At 45.9% G+C, this 10,507-nt stretch overlaps 1 long non-coding RNA gene across 2 annotated transcripts; it reads right to left on the minus strand.

Moving 5' to 3' along the window:
- Nucleotides 1–271: 271 nt before the first annotated feature.
- LOC102901345 lies at nt 272–2,405 on the minus strand. Of its 2 annotated transcripts, none has more exons than XR_006599889.1 (4): nt 1,720–2,405; nt 1,317–1,633; nt 1,002–1,097; nt 272–481 (listed from the first exon to the last, which is right to left on the minus strand). It is a non-coding gene; the product is annotated as an uncharacterized LOC102901345 (long non-coding RNA). The 2 variants fall into 2 exon arrangements; XR_440599.4 differs by having other exon boundaries at nt 1,515–1,633; nt 1,720–2,338.
- Between the last annotated feature and the right edge of the window lie 8,102 nt (nt 2,406–10,507).

A 10,507-nucleotide genomic window follows, 5' to 3' on the forward strand; every position in this document is an offset into this window, starting at 1 on the left:
CCATGTCCCTCGACCTACTTCAGGGACCCTAGTGCTGTCGAGTGCTTTGGAGGGCAGCAGCCCCTGGTCCCTCTTCGAACCCATACACAGGGCGCTGGTCTGAACCGGCGTTTACATTTACGGAGTACCGCGGGCTGTAGCAGGTGCCAAATGAAACATCAGTCTTTTTTTTTTTTAAGTTTATTTATTTTGAGAGAGAGAGAGAGAAACAAAGTGTGAGTCGGGGAGGGGCAGAGAAGGGGGGGGAGGAGAGAGAGCATTCCAAGCAGACTCCACCCTGTCGGCACAGAGCCAGATGCTGGGTTCCAACTCCCAAACCGTGAGATCATGATCTGAGCCACTATCAAGGGTCGGAACGCTGAACGGACTGAGCCACCCAGGTGCCCCAACACATCCGTCACTGTACTTCACCTCAGTGATGGCCAAGATTCCTTCTCAAGGCCGAAGACCCACTTATAGATGAAAACGCTGTTGTGGGCCCCTAAGGGAGAAAAGATCCCTTTTTAGCACTTATTGATTTTAAAAATATACAATGAAAAATTCAATTCAGCAACTCTGAGCAAATGTGCATCTTATTGTCAAAACGGTATCTACATATATTTGAAAATCTTTATACGTCTACTTTTGAAGCTTATTATGAAATAAATGTTTGTGTTTCCCCTCGCCCCAGAAAATTCATATGTTGAAACCCTCTTTCCCCAGCATGAAGGTATTAGGAGGTGAGGCCTTTGGGGTGATTAGGGCGTGAGGGTGGGGCCCCCGTGAATGGGGTTATTACCTGAAAAAAGAGACCCCACAGAGCTCCCTAGCCCTTGCCACCTTGTTAGGACAGGAGAAGTGTGCAATCTGCAACCCGGAAGAGGAAGCTTACCAGAACCCCGTCGTGCTGATACTGATCTTGGACTTCCAGCATCCCAAATATAAGAAATACATTTCTGTTGTTTATGGGCACCCAGCCTATGTGCTTTGTTATAGCTGCGCAAACAGACTAAGGCACTTACTTATCTACTCCGCAGACAACAGATCCAAGGATCTCTTGCAATATTTCCTTAGCTATTGCTCCGAGGAGTTCTCAGTCCATAACTTAGGAATCACTACTGTAGAGGAGGCAAAAGAGAAAGCGGCCTTGTTTTTGCCCTAAAGATCTTAACATTTTTAAAACTACTAGAGGAAAGAGTTTCAAGTGAAGCCTATAGCGGATCAGAGGGAGAGAGTAGACGTAAGCCTAGAAGAGGCCATAGCAGTGGGGGTGGAGAGAGAGAAAACAGAATGGGTAAGACAGTAAAGGGGGAGACCCTGGAGATGTCGGTGACCACCTGAATGCAAGAGAGAGAGTCTCACACAGACACAATGGTTCCTGGCTCCTCTATGGGCTAAATAATGGAGCCGTTCACCAAAACAGGGCTGGAGGAGTGGGTCTCAATGTCTCCCTGGGCATCTCTGCCTCTCGGCTCTCCCTCCTCACAAATGAGACAATATCCTGAACGCTCTTGCAGCCACAGTGGAAGACCCACTTCACGATCACCGAATGAGTCCATTTCAACTCCCTTCTGTTTACACCCAGGGAATCACAGCATAGGGAATCACAGCATATCACAGAATCCGGGAAGGAAACCTCTTCCTGTGAAGCCTCCTGTCAAAGATAATTTGGATATGCACATTCAATCCAGGGACTGCCCCATTCTCTGATTTCTAGCAAGGCCAATGTCTTATTTGTACCTGAAGAATGACAAAGCCTTCTCTCCAAGTACTTTGCTTTACTGTTTGCTCCGTTGCTTGGAGGCTGAAGAAAAGAGGGCCGGGGAGATGATCATAACGCCAGAATATCAGCTTGCAAACTCCACTGGCTGTCCCAGACATAAATAATTGTATATATACATATTTTAATGGAACAGCATTTGTGGTGCTCTTAACTCCTGCCAGGCGCTGGGCTACATGGGTTTACATTCACTTCCTCCTTGGAGAAACCTTCAGGACCATCCAGTGTAGAATTACCCCACCTCTCCCAACTTACTCTTCACGCATCTATGAGTTTTATTTTCTTCATACTACTGCTCACTCTGTAATGACCTCGTGTCCTGACTCCTTTATGTATCATATGCGGCTACCCTCCAGTTGGTAACCACGGTAACCAAAGGCAGAATTTGTTGGCTCATTAACCCCTCTATTCCCAGCGCCTAGAAAAGTGCCTGGCACCCCATAGGCACCTTCTTTCTTCATCTATCTAATGAATGATTCCATTTAAACTTTGTCACAACAAATGGGGTACTAACTTGACTTTTCCGAATGTGGACACTGAAGCTAAGAAAGATGTAAAAAAAAAAAAAACCTTGACCAAATTTACACGGCTACTAAGGGGTGGTTAGGATTCACACCCAACTCACATTGGTCTTCTAGCTGGAGCTCTTAGGACAATGCTGCCTGTATGCCTAACTTTGAGCAGTGACTCATTATTGGGGCAGAGATGAGGGGTAGACAGCTCAGCGTACCCCATCGTGGCTCCTGAAAGAGAAAGGGCTCCTAGGGTATCAGCAGCATTATCTTGTTCTATAAAGGGCAGCTTATTCAAGGCAGGCCCTTAGAGCTGTCTGTAAGTATTACACAGGAAGACCTTTAGAATCAATACAAAAGTTCACCCAGCACGTCTCTCTCTCCCCAAATCAAACACGGATGTCCCAGTGGACATGGACAAAGGCTTGCAAACCTAGATGCCCAAAATGGCAACTGGAAGGATGTATAGGAAGAAAAGCCTACCTAGGGGAAAAGAAAAGTGTTATTGATCACTCTTGATCCTTAGGACTTTTTAGCCGCAGCTGGGAGGACCACCGCGTTCTCTCCCACGGGCTGACTACTGGATTCTGCACCCACCCAGTTCGTGAGGTTGGTAACTCTCACGGAGGCGGGAGAGATGGACCGCAGAGCAACCCTGTTACTTCAAGGTTCCTATCTCTTCAGATTTGTACGTAGCAAGGGCAAATACCTTCATTTCAGCCAAAACCATTAGTGTGTTCAGGCTTGTTTCCTCTGACAATGAAGAGAAGGTACAGGTGAGAGAGTTGGATAGAAAAAACATACATCTGCACACGTACTTGTATGTGTAAGTGTGTGTGTTCACATGGTCAGTTGATAGTAGCTTGAGTGGAGTCGCTGCAATACACAAGCTGAGCTTGGGCACAAATTACATTGGAATTGCTCGCTGCTATTGACTTCAAGCTGCTTCCAGATTGCTACCTTGCGCATAGGATGCGAGCAGGAAATAAGCTGCCCATTTGGAAAAGAAGAAAAATAAGCAGTTACCCTTTAATGGCCATATCTAGCAAGTGAGTCCTTTTATACTACCTGTTTGGCAAGAGTAGAACAATATCTTAATGAGACTTTCCTCTTCATCCTCCACCCACCCCACCCCTCACCAAAGAAAAAGCCTCAAAAATCAAACCTGCCTCCAAACTGCTCAAGTTTGAGGTTGACAAGTGAACGCAGACCAGAACACAGGTGCACTAGTCCCTCCTTACAGCAGGAGAAGCTCTGATTGATCAGTCAATCCCAAACCCTATTTATAGATCACTCAACTGCGTCTGCCTGGCTGAAGGTGTTATTATAAAGGCACACACCTAGATAGCTTTAAAAGGGGGAAAATGGGGATACCCATACAGTTTCTAAATGCTTCTGGCATAGAGCTGAGCCAATGATGGTTCCTTCTTTGGGTTCTGAAGTTCTCATAGCACAGAACTGAATACGCCTTAAGAAAACAAAAAAGAAAGGAGAGAAGGAGGGAGGGAAAGAAGGAAGGCAGGGAGGGAGGGAGAGAAAGAAGGAAGGAAAGAAGGAAGGAAGGAAGGAAGGAAGGAAGGAAAGAAGGAAGGAAAGAAGGAAGGAAAGAAGGGAGAGAAGAAAGAAAGAAAGAAAGAAAGAAAGAAAGAAAGAAGAAAGAAGAAAGAAAGAAAGAAAGAAAGAAAGAAAGAAAGAAAGAAGGGAGAGAGGAAGGAAGGATCCAACCAAACAAGAATCAAGTCAAGGGCCTCAACTTCTAACCTGCAAGCATGTGGACAGCAAAAGGAAGAAAGAGGGCAGAAGAGAAGGAGGAGGGCAATAAAATCCAAATTAAAAGGCAGCATGTAAGTTATAATGATAGCTTTGGGCAGCGAGACAGGATTAATCAGGGGGATTTGAGTAAATTCAGCAGGACAGTTTGCCATTACCCTGCTGAAGCCCTTGATATTTATCAATCAAATGGAGTCACAAATGGAATCTTGGAATAAGCCCGTCTGAAATGCGGGTTAATGAATCCCCCTGTGGACATGATAGCCTTCATCCCTGATGTTATGACGAGTGGGGGCTTTCCCGGAAATGCTCCGCAGTCTAGGAAGAGGCAAACAAGTGATAGCGAATCATAACTAAGTGACCAATACACCTCGGGTCCCGAAGCTTTGCACCTGACCTAAAAGAGGCTCTAGCTCAAGGAAAACCAGACCCCTAGGTTTTATGTTCTGCAGCTCAGCTGGCAACCTCCTCCAGGGCTCAGGGGTCACTGTGGGGTGTGAGAGATTAAAGATCACGGAAGTTTCAGGATGGGGGTGGTTCATGCTCTATGAGGAGGGTTCTGACTGCTGTAAACGAAGCCAGGTGTTTGGAAACTTAGTAAGTGTTTATGGAAATCAGGAAGGGGGCTGGGGGCCCATCAGCAGAGAACTCAGGCAGCTAAACACGCAGATCTCACGGTAAATTGGGAAGGCAGTTTCATTCCCACCAAGTTAAATTGAACTTGAAATTGAGAAGTCATGTTCCTTTCCAAAGGCTAGCTTTCCCTGTGAGACACTGTCATTAAGGGGAGGGAAGCAGTCTGGGAATCTTCAATCCTCTATGATCTGGGGCTTAAAGGGTCACTCCAGCCTTTCAGAACTGAGGGCAGGGGGGCCACAATAGTGAGGAAGCAGGGGAGTAGAATATGGGATTTTTAGTCTAATTCTGAATTGACATACGGTCAGTTAAGAAAATGGCCTGTGTAGTGGAATGTGAAATTCATGAGAATTATCGACCGTATTCATAAGGGTGGCTAAAAAGTGATTAAGTCTGCCACCATATTTAACTATGATGCCTTAAAAAGAGGAGGCACTTAAATGCCTTTGTGGATATTTTCATTTATAGGGTTTCAGAATATTAGGGGTTTGCATTACTCACTTGATAACATCAGCTTTAAAATATGTACGTTAAGAATACACACCTAATGCTAAAATCTGTATTGCTTATATATTGCTGTAGCAGCTTAAACTAACAATAAACATTTATCTGGGGTCTCTCGTGAAAGTCAGAGGCAAGTTGCCAGCCAGGGTCTCGGTCATCTGAAAGCTTGACCGGGCTAGGAGAATCCGCTTCCAAGATGGTCCACTCACACAGCTGACGAGTCAATGCTGGTTGTTGGTAGGAGGCCTCAGTTCCTCACCATGTGGACCTCCTTATAGGACTACTCTAGTGTCCTCACAATATGGCGACTGGCTGCCCCAGATGCCCATAATAGGACATGACTATATTTGCTTAAATAAAGTAGATATGTGTTCTCTCGCTTATAAAAGTCCTAAGGTAGGTGGTATGTGATTGGCATAGTGCTACATTAAGTCATCAGGTGCCTTGAATTCTGTCCCCCCATCCTTATTACAAGACCTGAAGGTTGCCTCCTCTGTCAATATGGAGATCTACTAGAGATCCAGCCAACTGTCCACAATCGAACAGGAAGTAGAAGTTAGAAGAGAAAGGCAAAAAATGAGCCCATACCAACCGTCTGCCTCACAGTTCTGGTTTCCAGAGTGTCTGCCCAATAACCTCTGTTCCCACCTCATTAGCCAGAATGGTCACCTGAAGTTGTAATGGGAACTGAGAAATTTGTATCTAGGGCAAACATATTGCCACGCCAAAGAAAATCAGCTTTGATAGCCAAGGAAGAAAAAGAAAATGGACGTTGGGTCAGGAACAAACAGGTCCTGTCTTATCTGTTTTGTAGAGATCCCAGGAAGTTGTGCTATGCCAGAGTTCCCCCATAATATTTTCACAAATTGGCACATATGTTTAAAAAGGTCAGAGTAGGGAAGCATGGAGGAAATTGGTGGGTGAGAAGTAGAACAGAAGAGATGCCTCATCTTCGGTAAAAGCATAAATTATCCTGGGAATGGTCTTACTGTAAGGATCAGACGGTTGCCATGTTCCCTAAAGGGTTTTAATGGTTCCAAGAAATGAACTGGAAAGGACAGGTGCTTTGTAGCACTAGCCCACCATGACTGGGTTGTCTCTTTCCAGTGCGACTGGGGACCCACTGGAACATTAGGCTGAAATCCAAGGCTGTTTTTGCATTCTCTCTCCCTGACATTTACAGTAAAAGGCTGAATTCTCTGCCTGGTAAACTGCGAGGCACTATCAATAGTGGGTGTTGGAAAATGATGCAGAAACAAACGGCACATTATTTATGCCAGTGGAAACAGTAAATCACCCTTCCTTTGCACGTAAACAGCACAGCAAGTGCAAATCAAAAGTTCTCACACCTCAGAAGGAGAATAATCCACGAGCTTCTCAGAGGAAGGAATTACCTACCTGCCTATATGGTGCAATAAATGTCCCTTTTAAAATGAAATAATTTCTGAGCTCCTCAGCACAAGACTTACGGTGAAAAAGACAGCACCAATATTAAAATTTAATATACCCAATATTGTCATGTAACAATAAATCAACTAGTAAAAAGCAGCAAGAATTTTTTTCTCCACTCCTAAAAAGAGTTACAGCGCCTTAATTTGAATGGATGTTGGGTTACGATTATGGGTTACGATGGTGAAAAGTATGAATTCGTGTCTCTACAGCAATCAGATGGGGTTGCACAGAGCAGTTTATATAATATGCAGTGTCCTGCTCTGTCAATGTCAACGAGTATCCGCTTCTCTTATTAATTCAATGGACTATAAAGATGACAAGTTTAGAAGCTGGAATAGTGATAAAGTGAAAGCTTGGAATAGTTCAATCCTCGCGGCTTCATGGTGCTTTGCAGAGGTTGTCTGGTTCCACCCTCAGACTGGGGTGCGTGGCGAGTGCATTGCCTGTGCATTAGGAATAGGAGAAAAGTTTAAGGCTTGAAGGAAAAACTTCTAACAGGCAGACTTCCCATCTGACTGCCTACTTGTAAGACGGACCCTGTTCAGACCATTTCTATCCGTAACCAGAGTCTGGAGTCAGACAAATCTGATTTAAATCCTGGCTCTGCCACTTAGCAACTGGGTGTGATCTCGGACAGGCTGCTAAGGCTTCTTGAGTCTCAGTTTCACCTGTAAAAACATAGGGAAGAGGCGACCTAATTTGCAAGTTGGCAGATGGCATACCTTATGTGAAAGGGTTGAAGCTGGGGTAGGTACTGGCTGAACGCTACCCCTTCCACCCAGTACTTTCCAGATTTCAAAATCAGGACTCCAGCTTTGCATGCATTCCCACCAAAGAAGTCTCTGACCTGCTTCCTTAGCCCATTATTCCTGGAAGATTAAATACAACTGTATGGAAAGTGATTAATGGTGCAGGGCGCCTGGTAAGGTCTCATCATCTTCATCATCGTCGTTGTCATCGTCGACAGGACACGTAGCCGGGTTCTCTCGGTGGCCCTGCCAGAGATCCCACAAATGACGTGATTCTTCATGATGGAGTGGAGGAAGGAAGGGAAAGTTCCCAACAACGTGTGACAATTTTCTCTGCTAAAATATGTTCAAAGATCCCTTTTCAATCCTTTTATTATTGTCGTTAGTCACAAAAAGGCCCAACCAAGACCCCTGGAAGCCCTGGCTTCCTGACCTCTGTGCTGTGCCGGGTTTTGATTTAAGAGTTCAAGGAGGCAGCGGAACGGGCCACAAAAGCACACATGCGCGCTGGCCCTGATCCTGGGGGCAGATGACAATGCTGCCACCTTGCCTGAAGGAGAGTGCACACGACAGCCTCTTCAACAGAGCGCGGCTGAAGCTGCGCCCCGGCGGACCCAGCCTGCAGCTCCCAGCGATGATTTACAGAGCAACCGCACCTTCCATCAGAGGCGGAAGGGGACAGCGGCCACGCTGCCATCCCAGCTGATTTGTTAGCTACAGATCAGTCACCAAGGCAGACAGAAACACAGTGGGTAGGGCACACGTGGTAAATGTGAGCGCCTTCCCAGGGAGGGATAGGCAGGGAGGGGTGGGGAGGGAAAAATGATGGATAGGGCCAAACAGATAAAGTTTCTTCTGTGGCGATGTTACATCACCCTTAAATAGAAAATGTGATTTATTTTCCCCACGGCTGAGGGCAGGCAAGGCAATGCTTTGGGGACCTCTTTGCTGCCAAGATTGCGTTCAGCGAAACATTTTTCCAAGCCCTTGGGTAGTGAAAAGAAAAGCAGCCAATGATCACCAGAACAGCTACTATTTATTGAGCACCAAGCACCAAGCTGGCGATGCACCAAGATGTACGTATTCCCTCAATTTCTAGCAATGATACCGAAAGTTAATAATGCCATCCTGATACTACACCTGAAGATAAATTGGGGGCCAGTGAGTCCAGAATTTCATAGACATTTTGGGGGCATGCATTATGTATGGACCAAGCACTGAATGGATACGGTGCTGAATATGAAAGACACAGTGCCCCGCGAGGAACAGACATTCTAGTAGGGAAAAATAAAAAATAAGCACTGAAACCAACAACAGCATTACTTCAAGCACTAATAAGTGCTGTGAAGGGAGGAAGCAGTCGGTTTGCTACAGAGTGACATGTTGGAGGGGCTCTGGGGCAGAGGCGGGACACTTAATTTTTTTAATGTTTATTTTTGAGACAGAGTGTGAGTGGGGGAGGGGCAGAGAGAGAGGGAGACACAGAATCTGAAGCAGGCTCCAGGCTCCCAGCTGTCAGCACAGAGCCGGATGTGGGGTCCAAACCCACGAACCACAGGATCATGACCTGAGCTAAAGTTGGATGCCTAATCAACTGAGCCACCCAGGTGCCCGGAGGTGGGGACATTTAGGTAGAGCGCTCAATATTGACGGACCAGCCAATAAAATGTGCTGGAGAGGGCTTTTCTAGCAGAATGAAGAGAAAGGGCAAAGCACCCAAGATGAAGACAGAAAGAAGATGCAGAAAGAAAGCTAGTGTGACCAGGGGGCAGTGGGCACCGGGAAGGGGATGGGTCAGGCCACCCAGCACATCCCACATCATGCACTTTGGAGGTGGCCAAGCCAGTATGGTCACCCAAAACTATCTTAGAAGCTCATAGGCAGTCTGCTTCTGCACACTGAGATTAACGCACAGCAATACCCAGAGGATGGGCTTGGAGTCAGCCTGGTCAAGTGTAAATCCTGACCTTACCAGGAACAACCTGTTGGATCAGTTTGGAGAAGTTCCCTGACTTCTCTTTGACCTCAGTTTCTTTATCTGAAAAAGGAAATGATCACCCTGTTCATCCCTTCCCCAGTGAGAAATTGCGAGAACAAGAGACAAACTGTGTGGATAGCAGTATAAGCACTGAGCAAGTAGTGTTATTTTTCCTACACATGTGGGTTATTTTTAAAGGAATGAAAGAACCATTTCCTGTTCTTGCCCCAAGAGATAAACAGGTTTGGGTTGCTAAAGACTAGGCTCTCTCTAGAAAAAGGCAATAACTGTTCTCATTATGATCTAAAAAAAAGCAAACTTCCCACTTCCTTGGAGACCTCTCCAAATAAGACTTTGTTATTCCAGGTATGGTCTCGCAAAGAACAGTGTATTAGTCAGGCTTCTCTGGTGAAACATAATGTATATAAATCCATATAATATATAGACTGAGATCTAGATACCCTCAGTGGAGCTGTCCAGATTTAAGGGTCTCCAAGTGACCAAGCGGTGACTGTCTTCATCAAGGACCCCAGACTATTTCATGCACAGAGAACTCTTGCCCCTTTCTCCTGCAATACTTTAGGTCCTGGTAAGACCTGAGAGAGAGAGAGAGAGAGAGAGAAAGAGAGAGAGAGAGAGAGAGAGGAAAGGAGAGAGGGAGGGAGGGAGGGAGGGAGGGAGGGAGGGAGGGAGGGAGATACTAACAAGTTACTTTCCCACAATGCAAAATGCAGCATCAGGACCAGAGTTGACTTAATTTAGATAAAATATGTGGCAAGTCTCCTACCATATGTGTTTTGGAGAAGTCCATCAAATACATGAAGTGCCTCAGAACAGCACATGACCCCGGGGAGAGCTTCACTAAATATTAGCTATGATTATTATTATAAATAGTATAAGTGATGCACGAGCTACAAAAGGTAGCTGTTGGCATTATATACAAGTACAGGGGTGCCTGAGTGGCTCAGTCAGTTGAGCATCTGACTTTGCCTCGGGTCATGATCTCACAGCCCATGGGTTCGAGCCCCTGGTCCGGCTCCGTGCTGACAGCTCAGAGCCTGAAGCCTGCTTCAGATTCTGTGTCTCCCTTTCTCTCTACCCCTCCCCCGCTCACATTCCGTCTCTCCTTCTCAAAAGCAAATCTTAA

The sequence above is a fragment of the Felis catus genome, chromosome B3 (genome assembly GCF_018350175.1).
Source record: "Felis catus isolate Fca126 chromosome B3, F.catus_Fca126_mat1.0, whole genome shotgun sequence".
Classification (NCBI taxonomy): domain Eukaryota; kingdom Metazoa; phylum Chordata; class Mammalia; order Carnivora; family Felidae; genus Felis; species Felis catus.